Source organism: Hibiscus syriacus, unplaced genomic scaffold, assembly GCF_006381635.1.
Source record: "Hibiscus syriacus cultivar Baekdansim isolate YM2019G1 unplaced genomic scaffold, ASM638163v2 tig00003041_pilon, whole genome shotgun sequence".
NCBI lineage: Eukaryota > Viridiplantae > Streptophyta > Magnoliopsida > Malvales > Malvaceae > Hibiscus > Hibiscus syriacus.
The window spans coordinates 2,076,142-2,093,433 of NW_024061960.1; the positions used below are offsets into that span (position 1 = coordinate 2,076,142).

At 34.8% G+C, this 17,292-nt stretch overlaps 1 pseudogene; it reads left to right on the forward strand.

Annotated features, from left to right (window-relative positions):
• Positions 1–15,635: 15,635 nt before the first annotated feature.
• Positions 15,636–16,862, forward strand: LOC120167883 (annotated as a pseudogene).
• The last annotated feature ends 430 nt before the right edge of the window (positions 16,863–17,292 follow it).

A 17,292-nucleotide genomic window follows, 5' to 3' on the forward strand; every position in this document is an offset into this window, starting at 1 on the left:
ATAGCTATGAGTTAGAAGACTAATTTTAGATTCTTTTACCTCATTTGTGCCTTCATGAGTGACTTGTAGTTTGTCCTATATCTCCTTGGCGGTTGTGCAAGATGAAACTCTCCCGTATTCATCCGGCCCAAGAACACAAAAGATAATATGGATAGCTTTCGAGTTGAGCTGGAACATTCTTGTCTCTCCCTCACTCCATAACCTCGGGTGAGTGGAGGGTTTGATGTATCCATCTTCTATGATATTCCATGCTCCCATGTCACTTGCTTGAATGAAATACATCATCATATTCTTCCAATAAGCATAATTAGCTCCATTTAACAAAGGAGGCTTGTTAACGGGCAATGAATCGAGACCGAAGTTGGAGTTTGAAGTGCTGGCCATTGATGACTTTGAAAATCGATGTAACTCTTCCCAAATCGACTAAAGAGGTGATTAAACCTTCAAATGAGTGAGGCTCTGATACTAATTTTTGAGTTAATCGATCGATGGAATTGGCCAAGAGGGGGTGAATTGGCAATAAAAATTTTGGTGGAAGCTTTTGTAGAAAATTGAAAAGATTTGCACAGCGATATAGAGTGGTTCGACTTTCTCAACCAAAGTCTACGTCCACTACCTTAGCTATCCACACTAAGGATTTTCCAACAAATTCACTAATTTGTTCTTTCTTTTGAGGCCAAAGAGATAACCTTACAATTCCCTCAAGAATATACCTCAATTCTTGAGAACACTCTTTCTCAAAGAGAAGATTACAAATTTGCAAACTTACAAGGAAATCCTCACAAGGTAGATTGTTTGGACAATTCTAGAACAAAGAAAAGAACACTAAAAAATGAATACAATTGAGTACAAGTAGTATCCTTGAAAGTAAAATGAATATTGAATGAAAAATAGGCTTGAAATGCTCAAACTTGAGGTTTGATGATTTCTCTTTGATTCTCTCTTGATTCTTGTTTCTTGTGTTTTCTTGTTATTGATCAATGGCTTCTGAGCTTGTTATTATTCAAATGATTAGTGGAGTCAATGGAGCCATTTTAGTGTGAAATCAATTAATAAAACAACTTGGAGCGTGGGGGGAATCGGTACCCCCTAATGGGGAATCGGTTCCCTAAGTGTAAAATTCAAATATTTCGACCGTTAAACAGGGGGAATCGGTACCCCCTTGGGGGGGAATCGGTTCCCTCCGAGCATTCTGTTTTTCTCGGAGCCAAACCATTTAGGGGGAATCGGTACCCTCTTGGGGGAGAATCAGTTCCCTCTGAGCAATCTGGAATTTTTGGCTTTGAAATGGTTCAAAATAGTTTGTAAAATTGTTTTGAAATTATTTTAAGATTAAAACTTAATTTTACACTTGAGTAAGGATTAAAAATGACATTTGAAAGATTTGGAGTAATATTTTGATATTCGAATAATTATATCGAATATACTCAGAAAATCTTTTGGAAAATCTTAAAATTCATTTAACTTAATTTTTTTATATCGAAATATCAAAATGTTTTCAACATTTTTGAAAGCAAAAATGAATATTGAATGGATTAGGCTTGAAAATGCTCAAACTTGAGGTTTGATGCTTTCTCTTTTATTCTCTCTTGAATCTTGATAATTATCTTGATCAATGGCTTCTAAGCTTTTTTAAATACTCCTTGGATCATTTTTGAACGTTGGGGATCATTAGTTGAGTTAATAGAGCCGTTAGTGTGTGAAAATAATTAATAAAACAGTTGGGAGAGTATGGTGTATCGATGCATAGGCTTTGTGCATCGGTACAGTATGTGTAAAATTCAAAAATTTCGACCGTTAGAAGACTTGGTGCATCGGTACACTAGGGTGTGCATCGTTGCACAAATTTGCTTCGATGTTTCAAAAATAGGCGGGGTGCATTGATTCATGACTTGTGCATCGGTGCACAAAATCAATTCGATGTTTCAATAAAATCCTAAGTGCATCGATGCATGGTTGTGCATTGGTGCATAAAATGCATTTGAAATGGGTGTGCATCGATGCATCAAATTAGTGCATCAGTACATCCCTTCATAAAATTGATTTTTGGCTTCTTTTTGGTTCGAAACACTTTGTGAAAATTGTTTCAAAAATATTTTAAGTATAAAACACAATTTTATACTTTAGTAAGGATTGAAATTTAACTTTGAAAGGCTTGGAGTAATATTTTGATATTCGAATAATTATATCAAATATACTTAGAAAATCATTTGTAAAATCTTAAAATTCTTTTATCTTAATTTGTTATATCGAAACATAAAAATGTTTTCAATAACAACCATCCCTACAAACTGCTTGCAATCTCTTGTTGTCATCAACCTTAAACAAGACATCTATTCTATTCACCCTCCCATATTGCATAATTGCCTCTTTTAAAATCTCTTTACTACAAAACAACATACCCTTTTGAAATTTAGGGTTCTCCATGTCAATTTCTTTGTTGAACTCAGGGAAGGTAGGACGAGCATCTGAGTCAGAATCTCTGTCACTGTTTAATTCCCCTGAATTCATAAGACTAGAGTCAAACATGTCATCAGATCTATTGTTAAACTCATGCCTACCCATGTCCCCTAAAATATTTATCACATCCTCCTCTACTATACTAGATAAACTCTCCTGATCATCAAAAGAACTTTCACCATCAGTTTCTAGAAAATCAGAATCTGATTCATCAGATCAATTGTTTTCATCTTCTACCACAACTTCTTCAAAATCAGACTTATCTTCTGTCCCTCTAAGACCTTTATCACTAGACTTATCTTTCTCATTGTCCCTTTCAACACTACCCATTTCAACATTATCCATTTCTACACCACCACTTTCAGCATTGCCCCTTTCAACACTACCCATTTCAGCATTGTCCCTTTCAACACTACCCATTTCAGCATTGTCCCTTTCTACACTACCCATTTTAGCAGTATCCATTTTTACACCACCACTTTCAGCATTATCCCTTTCAACACTACCCATTTCAGCATTGTCCCTTTCAATACTACCCATTTCACCAGTATCCATTTCTACACCACCACTTTTAGCATTATCCATTTGTACGCCACCACTTTCAGCATTATCCATTTCTACACCACCACTTTCATAACAACCACTTTCAGTTATACCCTTAACTTGTGCATAGATATGAATATATCTATTCCTAGGTAAACTATGTACCATTTTCATTACATCAGAATCAGTTCCTAAATGCATGATGGAAGACTCAGTTACTTTTGCATTTGGTAGTAACCAGAGTAATTGTAAAGGAGTAGGGACTAATATTTGCTCCATCATTTCACAAAAGTCAAGCAAAGAGATTGTGTCATAATCACACAAGTCAAAATAAGTAATCTTGTTACCGGTGAACTTCATTATAGGAGAATGTACAAAGGATCCACCATAGTGACACACAACCGAAAATTTTTCATCTTCATGACCTGTAACAAGATTTTTGAATTGATATTCAGCATAGTAGGACCCATAACACACATATAAACTTTATAATATTAACATATGGTCCAATATTATTACAATATTCAAAATATTTATAGTTACAAGCATATCACACATATACAGATAAACAGTCATAAAGTCAGCATAATTTATCAAATCCTTGTGGTCCACAAGAACACAATATTAACCATTATTTTTCAAACATGTAGGGACCACAACATTACAACATTCAGAACATTTTATTAAACTGCATGGTCTACAACAATATTTCATTCAATATACAAACATGTCAAAACCACAAAGTCAACATATCCCACATATTTCAGAAAAGTCAACATTCAATATATCCCACATGTCAAAACATTTACAACATAAAGCATATAACAAAAAAATAGCATGAAAAGTGGGTACATGATTTCAAGTGGATATAAAGTGATCATATCAAGAAAATAGCATATAACATAAAGTACATTTACATTTCGACAGAAATCATATAATATATAACATAATGCATTGCCAGTAAAGTTGTATAACATATCATATAAAAAATTAAAAGTGTGGTCATATAAACAGAAAACATTGCAAGTAAATTTGTAAAGTTGTCAACAGAAAATCAACATTATTTCAACATAAACCACATACATTTTTGTCAAAAGAAAATAGAAAACATTGCAAGTAAAGTTGTCAACAAAAAATCAACATTATTTCAACATAAACCACATACATTTTCTGTCAACACAAAATCAGTACAGTTGTAAAAAATCAGCAGTAATATAAAACAAAATAATCGACATTATTTCAAAGAAAACCCATTCAATTTTCTGTCAAAATTCTAGGTTTCTCCCTTTTCTCTCAAACTGAAAATGAAGCTTACTGTAAAGCATGGCGTTGTCCCCTTTTTACCGTAGCCTTTATATCAATACCATCTTCACTTTGAACCCTAAAAATTTTCACGAACCCAATCACTTCGAACCCCTCTTATATCCAAGTGTTGCTCGTTATTTCCTCTTATCGCTAACTTTCTATTTTTCCTCTCTTTGTTTCCTCATGTTTCCCGTATTTTTCTCAAACACCCTCTGCAACTCTCTGAAACTGCTTCATTCGTGAAGGAGGAAGTGAAGAATGGAATAAAAATAGAAGGAATCAAATTTCCCCTTTATTTTCCTCGCTCCTTTTATGTTTAATTATTTTTTGGGTCAATTTTTGGTAAAACAATGGTCAACGGGAGAAGTGAGGTTTTCCACTGTGGCAATCAAACCATCCAGGTAAGCATCTAATGTTCCACGTGTGTTTTCCGTGACAGCTGTTAACGGCCAGTGACCATTTTGTCACAAACGATAACGTTAGTAACCAATTTGTAACTTTTTAAACATTAGTGGTGAAAACGAAAACTTACCCAAACATCAGTGACCATTGGTGTAGTTTACCCAAAAATAAATTTGAAGCAGCCTAACTTCTAATCATGCCGAATGCGTGATCGTAAGATAACGGGCGTTGCTTTGAGTATCGTTAGGCAAAAAGATGAGCCGAACCTTTCCTTCCCCTATAAAGAAAACCAACCAGCAGACAAACCCAAACTCATCACCGTTGGCAATGAAAATCCAAAAATAAAATACTAAAAGTTTATTACTACTTTTTAGTGCAGGTGGAGAGCTCCAAAGGGATCGCATTGATCGAATGTTGACATGGATTTTCCAATGAATTGTTATCATCTTTTATTGATTCATTTCAATCATTGGATCTTGCTATCCCTTGGGAATTTGCCATCACCTCTAAATTTTCATCAATCCTTCTGCTCTGGTAAGCACTTCCATCTCTCCCTAGTGAGAAAAAGAAAGCATGAATTGTATGAATCCCTTTTTACTCGTATTTTCGGTTTTAAAGTTGAGAAAAAAACATTTACTCGTATATGTTCATATTCTTTTTTAGTCATTAACAATGAACACGTATTTTCGGTTTTAAAGTTGAGAAAAAAACATTTACTCGTATATGTTCATATTCTTTTTTAGTCATTAACAATGAACACAAATCATGCATTCAAACGCAATTACATAAACTCGAGATTTATAGGGATAACAAAAATCCCTTCATTAAATTCTAACCTACAAAATACAAAAATAGTAGTTGTCATAACCATTTTTTAGGGTGGGACAATTGTTTATTGTTTTAAAAACAGTTACGACTTTAATTTGGAAAATTGGGATTTTGGATTAATTTATATTAAATTGAATAGAGTCGCCATCGACCTTTGAGTTAGGTAAGTCAAATTTAAATTTTTTTTGAGAAATCATTTTTAAGACAAAAATGGTCTACGTTTACCAGAGATTCGATTAAAACGGGTTCGGGAGTCGGTTACGCGTGGGGAAGGATTAGCACCCGAAAGCGCCCAAAACTGGTACTGTGTCGCTTACAAGTTATCAAAATGATAGAAATTATGAATCGAATATAAATTTAAATTATGATCCATTTATTGAAATTTAATTAATTTGCTTCAAATTAATTAATTAGGAAAAATTCTTTAATTCGAAAAGAAATCTCAAAATTAGTAATCCTCCGTCAGGAAAGCTAACTAGACTATTTCTTATCAATAAAAGAATATTCTCTCATTAATAAATATACGAATCGAATATAAATGAAAATTGATCTTTGCATAAAATAAATCTCTATTTAGTAATATGCATCACATTGTTCAACCTAAAATAAAAAGATTTAATTAGCAAAATAAAATCAATTTTATTTCAAGTTCACATTTGTTCGAACGTTGTATCGGATTGTACCCCTTCGATCAAGTGATACTTTCCACACCCGTTCTACAAATCTTTGTTCTTGAAATCATTAGTAAGAAAACCTTGGTTGAATATTGATAGACATAAAGAAACATTTTATAAGAATTTAAAATATAAACGTACAAATATGTTAAAATATGCATGCAAAATTACATATCCACGTACGTATCCTATAAAGCTATATATATATATATATATATATATATATATATATATATATATATACATATGAATATATAGACAACATACAATAAATATATATATGATATATAAGTAGAACATAAGATCTTTAATTAATGTTTGACATAATAAATACAAATGCAACATCAATAAACCAAAAGAAAAGTAATTATGAGTTAAAGAGATTTAAACTACCAACCATATAACTATCAACCTAAAGCACCACATAAACAGAAATTAAATGATCAAACAAGCGAATGCTAAAATGAAACGTGGAAATCAAGATTAAATGATAAGAAACATTTTATTAGTGACTAAAATAAAAATATTATGAACTACATGACAAATGCAAAATAAACGATAACATGGATAAGGTAGACATCAGTGACCTAAACGTAAATGTAACAAAATTCAAAGCTTAAAGTAAATTATGCAAAAGTTTCATCTGATGACTAAAATGAAAAGAGTACAAAATCAACAATCAAAAAGTAAAACAAATAAACGTACATAATATTAAACAGATAGGACTAAGACGAAATACGAAACAGATACAGAGTCTGAAATAGAAAGAAATTTTCATTACATGACCAAAATACAAATATTACAAAGGAAAGACCCACACGATTAACCCATTAACATAGATGTTTCATAATTAACAAACCATAATTGAAAATAAAATTAAACCCATAGGATTTTATCTTCTAAACATCATTTAAGGAACAAAATGAGTTTTGTATAAACATTGTAACCAAAATCGAAAACACCATAAATAGCAAATACAAACAAACATGGACTAAAACGTGAACCTTCATGAGTACTATGACCAAAGTCAAATATTCTTATACATGCTGCAGTTACAAATGGTGATTAAAATAGAAGCACGAATAAACAAGGGCTTGAAATAAAAGGAATTGAAACTAACCACAATAGAACACCAAAGACAAAATAGGTAATAAACCCTAAGTACAAAAGTACTAAATACAAGATTAAAATGAATACTACGCTAAACATAAGAACCAGAACATTAAATCCACAATTTTATATTTTAATATATATGTAGAATCGAAATGAATATTGTGAAAAATCAGCAACCTATATTGTGAACATATAAACAAATAATAGCCAACTGATGAGGACTAAAATAGAATATAAAATAACTAGCGAGCTCGAAATAGAAATATAACATTATTATTAAGTGACCAGAATGCAACGTTTACAAACAGGAGAGCCTCCCTGCATGATTCACCCATGCGCCAATTACATGAAACCCTAAGGCCCCAAAATGGCATCGTTTCATCGTGTATTTATACTACATTAAGGGTTTTGAAACCCTTACTTTCCATTTTATTTCATATCTCCCAGTCGTTTTCGTTCTAAAGGGAAATAACCCCCCTTCAAGTCACACCGCCGTTCGATACAAACGACCCAAAGTCTGGCCGTTTTCAATGCCATTCAAACCCCGTTTAGAACCCCACATATACTTCCTCACATCCCCATTCGTATTTGGATGACAGTGGTTACTAAAGGAGAAGGTAAGTATTTTCTTTCAATTTTTTCATTCGGATTTTTTTTCTTTTTTGCTTTGTCCCGAATGCTTCACTCTCTACTCTTTGTTTTGTCGTTCACTCTCCCTTCTTTTTTATTTTTTTCTTCCTTTCCCTCCCTTTTCATGGTTGTTGCCTTTCCTCCATTTTATCTTTGCATGCATGATTGGTAGAGGCTAATGGGTTTAGGTGGGATTTTGATTGGGTAGGTGAGTAATTTGTCTCCGATTTGGTGAAGAAATCCCAAAATTTTTGGGATATAAATTATATATGTGTTTTTGTTTTGACTTTTGGTGTTGATTTGATGATATGGTGCAAGTTTTTCGATGGTGGGGGCTCAGCGGCGTGACTTGCTCGACGATGCGCGGCTCAGCTGGCAGTTCGTCGGTGGATCGGCTTGATGTCTTGGCAGTATCATTGGCATCAGCTGGATGTTGAAATTAGGGTAATAAACCCTAATAGCCTTGAGCAATCTGGACCATTGGATGAGTCCAGATCTAATGGTGAAGATCAAAGGCGGTCGGTAGTTAAAATTTTAGGGTTTAGAAACCCTAATTTTATTGGGTCGGGTCACTGGGCTTGTCTGGATCTAGGTCATCTGGGTGGGCTACTAGATTGGGCCAGCTGTTGTCTTCAGATCTTGGGCCAAAACCGGAACTGGGTATTGTACTGGGCTACTGGATTTATAGTGAACCTGCAAATATTGTAAAAATAACATTAATATAATAATAATAATAATAATAATAATAATAATATAATAATAATAATAATAATAATAATAATAATAATAATAATAATAATAATAATAATATAATTAATAATTTTTTTGCCCGTGCAAAAATGGGTGTCTATAGCTGCCCCTCTTTGCACATTCTTGTGTTAACAAGAATAGGGCAAAGACGAAAAAGACAACCAGTTTTTTTCCGATTCTCTTTTCTTGGTTTTGGAAACTTGATATTGTTTGATTTAGGAGACAACACTGCTCATACGTGATGAAGAGTTCGGGTCGTCTAAGGGTGACAAAATTCCTACATAATGAGGAGATCTAGTCAGGGGATGACACTACTTATACGTGATGAAAAGTTCTTGACCATCTTTATGAAGGGTGATAACACGACTCATACATGATGAAGGGTTCTGGTTATCAAGGATTGACACAACTCCTACGTGATGAAGAGGTCAGATCAGGTGATGACATGGTTCATACGTGATGAAGAGTTCTGACCATCTAAAGGTGATAACAAGGCTCATACGTGATGAAGAGTTCTGGTTATCAAGGATTGACGCAGCTCCTACATGATGAGGAGATCAGGTCGGGTGATGACACGGTTCCTACGTGATGAGGATGTCAGGCCATCTAAGGGTGATAACACGGTTCCTATGAGATGAGGACAGGTAGTTATCTAGGGTGACACTGTTCCTACGCGATGAGGAAATCTGGTCAGGTGATGACACGACTCATACGTGATGAAGAGTTCTGGCCATCTAAAGGTGATAACACGGTTCCACTCTGATATGGACGACTGGTTATCTAAGTTGACACAACTCCTACATAATGAGAAGATCTGGTCAGGGGATGACACTGCTCATCTGTTCATGAGTCTTGGCCATCTAAGGGATTTTGGTTTCAAAAGAAACCGACTCTGAGATGGTGCTTCAAAAGAAGTTGTCTCAAAAGAGACAAAATTTTGTTTTCAAAAAAACAAAGTCAAAGATTTTTTTTATGTCTCAAATGAGACAAAATTTGTTTTGAAAGAAAAATGTCTCAAGCGAGACAACATTTTGTTTCGAGAGAAATAACATCAAAGGATACTGATAGTCTGCTTGCTCCTGTTGGTAGAGGAAATGCCTTCATAAGGTCTGATAGTTCACATCAGGATGTTGAATCCCCGAAGATGCCCCAATATTCGATGTTGAATCTCCAAAGATACCTCAACATTCACTATTGAATCTTTAAATATGCCCCCATTGTTCCTCATTATTTGCTTCAACATTGATTCTAAGTATGAGCTTTGTGTCTGAGAGCTACATGTCAATTACCAAGATCTACTCTAGAGAGATTGTCTTGTTTGAAAAGTGTTTTTCTTCTTCTTTTATTTTCAAAATCTGAAATTATCAATTAGAAGAGTTTTGAAAAATGTTTAATCAAAGATTTGAAAATATTGCTCCTTTCTAGGTTTTACAATTGAGACAAATCATAAAACTAGAGTTCATTGGATATCAAAGAATTAATTACACTGTTAATCCTTCAATTAATTATAGTTATTTGACAAGTGTCAAGATCAAAGCTATCTTTGGTAAATGGTTAAGTGAGGAAAGGGTAAAATGTCTCAGGTTATTGTGTTTGGTCAAAGTTTTGACATTCTTGTTTATTTGATGCTCACTAATTTGATGAGGTAGCTTGTATGCTCCTTTACTGGAAATGTTCTCCGATTCCCAGCTCTCATGATCACATTCAGTTTGTGTGATGCCTTATCAAGAAATTTGTGTGATCATCTCAGCTGCACAATTTTTATATTCGAGTCACCTTTTCAGGTTTTCAACTCGAATCCTCTTTTGGTTTCAAAACGTCATTCAAAATTTACGTCTTAAACCCCTTTTGTTATTTTTTCTCTATCATGCATTAAAGATTTTAGAAAACCTTTTGCAAATAAAGATTAATCCTGATGGGCGGAATGAAATTTGAAGATAGTCTTTTCTGTTTAGAAATCCATGTATGATTAGAAGGGACTTTTAAGGCATGTAATGTAGGCCATGATTCACGGTTATAAACGAAAAGGATAAATAGGCCTAAATAAGTGTTTCAGGGTATTGAACCAATGATCAATTCATTTTGATGCCTTCAATCTTGTCTTGCTCAATTTAAATTTGCTTGTATGTGTCTCTCTCTTGATGCTCTCTAGATGCTCCATGATCTTCGAGTAAAGTGATTCTGGAATGATTGTGCTTGATCAATCTCATGGTTTGAAGTTTGATGCGCCATTTGACTCGAGTCTCGTCCATTTTTCTTTGCTTCTTCTTTTTCTTCTTCTTCTTCAAGTGTAATATCGCTTGAGTAAATCAAGATTCACAGGATTAGGCAAATCTTCTCCATCCATTTCAGTCAAAACCAAAGCTCCTCCTGAAAAAGCCTTTTTTTATAACATAAGGATCTTCCCAATTTGGCATCCACTTCCCTCGAAAATCTTTTTGTATAGGGAGGATCTTTTTTCAGCACTAAATCACCTTCATGAAATTCTCGAGGCCTGACCTTCTTGTCATAAGGTCGCATCATCCTTTTATGGCACATTTGGCCATGACAAATAGCTCTCAGTCTTTTTTCTTCAATCAAATTCAATTGATCAAATCTAATTTGTACTCAATCAGCCTCATCAAGTTTCAATTCCATCAACACCCTCAAAGAAGGAATTTCTAGTTCAACAAGTAAAACTGCTTCCATCCCATATACCAAAGAAAATGGTGTTGCCCTAATAGATGTACAAACAGATGTGCGATAAGCAAGCAGTGCAAAAGGTAATTTCTTATACCAGTCTCTATAAGTTTCAGTTGCTTTTGTGATGATCTTCTTGATGTTTTTATTCATTGCCTCTACTGCCCCATTCATTTTCGGGTGATAATGAGTCGAATTATGATGTTTAATCCTCAACTTTGTGCATACTTTCTTCATTAAATCATTGTTCAAATTAAACGCATTATTTGTAATGATCCTTTCTGGTATTCCATATCTGCAAATGATTTCTCTTTTTAAGAATCTACAAACTACACCTTTTGTGACATTAGCATAAGAGGCAGCTTCAACCCATTTGGTGAAGTAGTCGATAGCCACTAAGATAAAACGATGTCTATTTGAAGCCTTCGGTGAAATTGCTCCAATGACATCGATGCCCCACATTGAAAATGGCCAATGTGCATTCATTACATGGAGTGGTGAAGGGGGAACATGTATTTGGTTATCATAGATTTGGCATTTATGACATCTTCGAGCAAATCTGATACAATCTCCTACCATAGTGGACCAATAATATCCAAATCTCATGATTTGCCTAGCCATTGTGAATCTATTTGCATGTGTTCCACAAACCCCTTCTTGGACTTCTTCAAGTATTTTCTTGGCCTCAATTTCATCCACACATCTCAAAAGCACCTGAGCTTTGCTTTTTTTTTTTTACAAAATGTCTCAATTGAGAACATACTCCATTGCCAATCTTCTCAAAGTTCGTTTATCATTCTCAGTTGCCTCAGCTGGATAAGCTCGATACTTCACATATTGGAGAATATCATAATACTAAGGGAGACCGTCTTCCTCCTCTTCCTCAATGTTGTAACAATGAGCTGTCATTTCTCTTATACTCATTTGAATAGGCATCATTCGAGATTGATCATCGGCCTTAAACATGGCTGCCAACGTAGACAAGGAATCTATCATTTGATTTTCTTCACGGGGAAGACAAGTGAAAGAAATTTCTTCAAACTCTTTGATCAACTCCATCACCAAGTTTTTATATTCCATGAATTTAGAGTCTCTAGTCATCCATTCCCCGCGAGGTTGATAAATAACTAGAGCAGAATCGCCAAATACTTCTAAGCTTTTAATTTTACGTTCAATTGCAGCTTGAATACCCAAGATACATGCTTCATATTCTTCCATGTTGTTTGTGCATTCAAAGGCAAACTTACTAGTAAAAGGATAATGATCTCTTTCCGGTGAAACTAGTATTACCCCAATTCCATGCCCCATAGCATTCGAGGCACCATCAAAGTTCATTTTCTAGGCCTCATTATTCGAAGCATCTTCTTCTGCTACAAATATACTCATTAAGTCCTCATTTGGAAAATCAAATTTTACTGGTTCATAGTCTTCTAATGTTCTTCTTGTCAGGAAATCAACAATAATACCTTCTTTTACATGCTTATAGACTATGTCAAATTCGGACAACAACATTTTCCATCTTGGCATTCTTCCAGTTAAAGCAGTTGATTCCATCAGGTATTTTAGTGGATCCAACCTTGATATCAACCAAGTGGTGTGATACAAAAAATACTGTCTCAACCTCTTAGTAGTCCATACTATGGCACAACAAAGCTTTTCGATCAAGGAATATCGAGTCTCACAGTCAGTGAATTTCTTACTGAGATAGTAAATAGCTCTTTTTTTTCTTTCAATTTCATCATGTTGTGCCAATACACATCCTATTGACTTCTCAAAGACAGTCAAGTACATGATCAATGGTTTATTTGGGATTAGTGGCATTAAGACTGTGGAATTAAGACTAGGGCATTAGTCAAATAACTCTTAATTTTGTCAAAACATTCTTGGCAACTATCATCCCATTCTCCTGGGTTTTGCTTTCTCAATAATTGGAAGACTGGATCATACTTCTCAGTTAATTGAGATGAGTATGGCAATATAATTTAACCTCCCCAGAAATCCTTGTACTTTTTTTACGTTCTAGGGTTTGTTAATTCCAAGATTGCTTTAACTTTATTAGGATCAATATCTATCCCATTTTTACTGACTACAAATCCCAATAATTTCCCTGAAGTAGCTCCAAAAGTGCACTTGGCTGGATTAAGTTTGAGCTGGTATTTTCTCAATCTTAAAAATATATTCTTTAGGACATTCACATGTTCTTCTTCAGTTTGTGATTTGACAATCATATCGTCCATGTATACTTCTATTTCTTTATGCATCAAGTCGTGGAACAAAGTAACCATGACTCTTTGATATGTTGCCCCGGTATTATTGAGTCCAAAGGGCATCACCTTGTAACAAAAGGTGTCACACATTGTCATAAACGTTGTCTTTTCCCTATCTTCAGGGTTTATTTTGATTTGGTTGTACCCTGAAAACTATCCGTAAAGGAGAAAATAGCATGACCTGTTGTATTGTCAACCAATGTGTCAATATGTGGCAGTATGTGGCAGTGGAAAACTATCTTTGGGACTTGCTCGGTTGAGATCTCAGTAGTCTACACACATTCAAACTTGGCATTCGTTCCACCTTTCGGTATCTACTCTGGATTGATGTCTTCACTCATATGAGCAAATTTCTTCCACCTTACCCCCCAGTGTGGAGGGTGATCCTTGGTTAGGGTTGAATTAGAAGAAAAATACTATAGGCTCAAAAGGGGACAACAAGGGATATATATATATACATATATGGATAAATGAAAAAAAATCCGTTCATCATCTCATACACAAAATTCTTTGCAGAAGAGGTATCCCCAGGGGATAGATTTTCAGGATTAATTTTATTCACATGAAAACAATGTAATTAATGCATGATAGAATTATTTCGAATTAATTCTCATTTCTGCTTCTTGCTCCCAGCATGTCTCAATGTTCAGGTTTCCTGCGAGATGCCCCAAGTTGTGTCTTCTGGTAAGAAGGTTCATGTTCAAGTGAACATCTTGTACTCAATGCCTTAGGTTTTATTAGTAGAAAAAAATTTTGGTGTGATTTTATTGACTCAAAGAATTGAATGTGTATGACTCTTTGTGTATCAAGGAAACATAATGTCAAAATTTGGTCTTTTGGTAATGACCATGAGTTATTTTGGGTAAAGAATCAAGGTATTTTTTTATTTTATACAGGATAAGAGAGGTCTAATCTTGCCACATGTCAAAAATCCATAACTCTTGAAAAATTAAAAGAATCCTTAATTAATTTGATATTCTAAGAACTAAATATTAAAACTCATTCAATTATTCCACCTTAGAAGGTATCATAAGTTCAGTCGTTTAAAAGATTAAACAAATCTAAAATATAGAACAAAAACGTGTTCAAACAAAACAATGTTCTCATTGCAATATGGTAAATGTCATGCCCTCATTCTTCTTTGATTGTTCATGCCCCTGAATCCATCAAGTTCTGGATCTTGCGCTTCAGTGCCTTACAGTTTTCAGCGAAATGTCTGGAGCTTCCTATGTGGTCGTTGTATAGGATATCAACATCGTAGCCCTCAAGATATGGAGACTCTTTTCTCATATCATTCTGGAAGGCTCAGTCCTACAACTGAACAAGCTCTAACTGTACTGATTTTAACTTCTTGCTTCCATGTGGTGTCACGTGGTTAGGACCACTTCATCGAATCCTCCATGAATTAGCTCCCTGTTTTTTTTATGAAAATGCTTAAAAATGAAATGCAGATGCAAAATGCAAAGATGCAAATACAAATGCAAAAATATTGATCCTAATGATGAATATCGTAGAACAATTTTCACCAGTGATAAAAGCCTTCATATTAGAAGACAGTCCAATTTACAGACATGACTTTTCTTAGATGGTTAAGTCTCAAGTAGACCACTGTTTCATTTTAGATCCTCGTCCTTGAAAATGATGGCCATGACAATCAGATCTCACAGGTTGTCTCAGCAGTGTGCTATTACCAAGCGAATGAATACAATTGAAGAAAGGACGATATGGATGTTCTTTGTAGTGATAAGACGAGAACATGAACTCTGAACAAACTGAGTGTTGATAAAAACTTGATTGAGGTGTTTGCAAAGGATGTCGATAGAGAGCATGTTGTCCTGCTTGCAACAAGAGCCTCTAGAACTGAAAATAAAGATGTCATTGATGCTGCCATTGTTAGAATACTTGATTGGTTTAAATGGTAACTGGCACCGAGCATGCAAAGGTGCTCATGAACAAATCTTAACCCTTTCCAATGCAAAATAAGATGTTAAGAATAAAGTTCATTCTATCAGTTTACAGATCGTGGACTTCAGTCATTAGGTGTTGCAAGATAGCAAGTGCCAGAAAAACAAAAGAAGGTGCTGGTACTCCTTGGCAATTTGTTGGTTTGTTGCCTCTGTTTGGTCCTCCAAGGCATGACAGTGTAGAGACCATTCGTAGAGCTCTTAATCATGGTGTCAATGATAAGATGATTACGGGTGATCAACTTGCCATTGTAAAGGAAATTGGCCGACGACTTGGAATGGGAGCAAACATGTATCCATCTGCTTCTTTTCTTGGTCAAGACAAGGATGCAAGCATAGTTTCCCTCCCCATGGAAGAGTTGATTGAGAAGGCAGATGGGATTACTGGCATCTTTCCGGAACACAAATACGAAATTGTGAGGAAGTTGCAAGAGAGGAAGCACATTTGTGGAATGACTGGACATGGTGTTAACGATGCTCCTGCTTTAAAGAAGACTGATATTTGTATCACTATGGCCGATGATACTGATGCGGCATAGAGTGCTTTAGACATTGTTCTTACATAACCTGGACTAAGCATTTTTATCAGCACGGTGTTAACTAGTAGAGCCATTTTCTAGAGGATGAAGAACTACACTATCTATGCAGTCTCAATAATTATCTGTATTGTGTTTGAGTTTATGTTTATTGCTCTCATCTGGAAGTTCTATTTTTCACCATCCATGGTTCTGATCATTGCCATTCTAAATGATGAAACCATCATGACAATCTCAAATGACAGAGTAAAGTCGTCTCCCTTGCCTGATAGCTGGAAACTGAAAGAAATATTTACCACCAGAATTGTGCTTGGAGGCTACTTGGCATTGGTTACTGTCGTTTTCTTCTGGGTTATGTATGATACCGACTTCTTCTCGGACAAATTTGGTGTAAGGTCTCTAAGGGACAGAGAGGATCAAATGATGGGTGCTTTATATTTACAAGTAAGCATTGCGAGCCAAGCTCTAATTTTTGTGATTGGATCACATAACTAGTCTTATGTTGAGCGTCCCAAACTGCTACTGGTTACTTCCTTTGTTATTGCACAGTTTGTTACTACTTTGATTGTTTTATATGCAAACTGGGGATTTTTAAGGATTCAAGGAATATGATGGGGATAGGCTGATATCATATGGCTTTATATTGTTGTTTTTTACATCCCACTTGATCTGATGAAGTTTGCCATTCGTTACATCTTAAGTGGAAGTTAGTGCGACGCTTCTAGCGGTTAGATGATCGTAGATAAGAATCTACCGTTGAGTTACTCCTCGGATCAATGAATCATCATTTCAGTCTCTAATGTTGCACAATTTTTGAACAAATCTCATTTTCTGCTCTTAATTTTTTAGCCCTTGGTGCATGTCTGTGTATGCGACCGCTTGATTGAAAACTTTTATCTCTTCTTTGAGAAAATTTTCTCATGAATATCCCCTTGCGGACCAATACTTTTCGCATTATGTCATATCGATGCAATGCAATGCAAATAATGATGAAAATGACACAATCAAAAGAAATAAAATAAGTTAGTGTACACAAACAAAAGAAAAGAAATTAGCTAATGTACACAAACAATAGGAAAGAAATTAGTCAATAAAGGTGAGACAATCAATACAGATAAAAATGTTATTAAAAGATTAATAT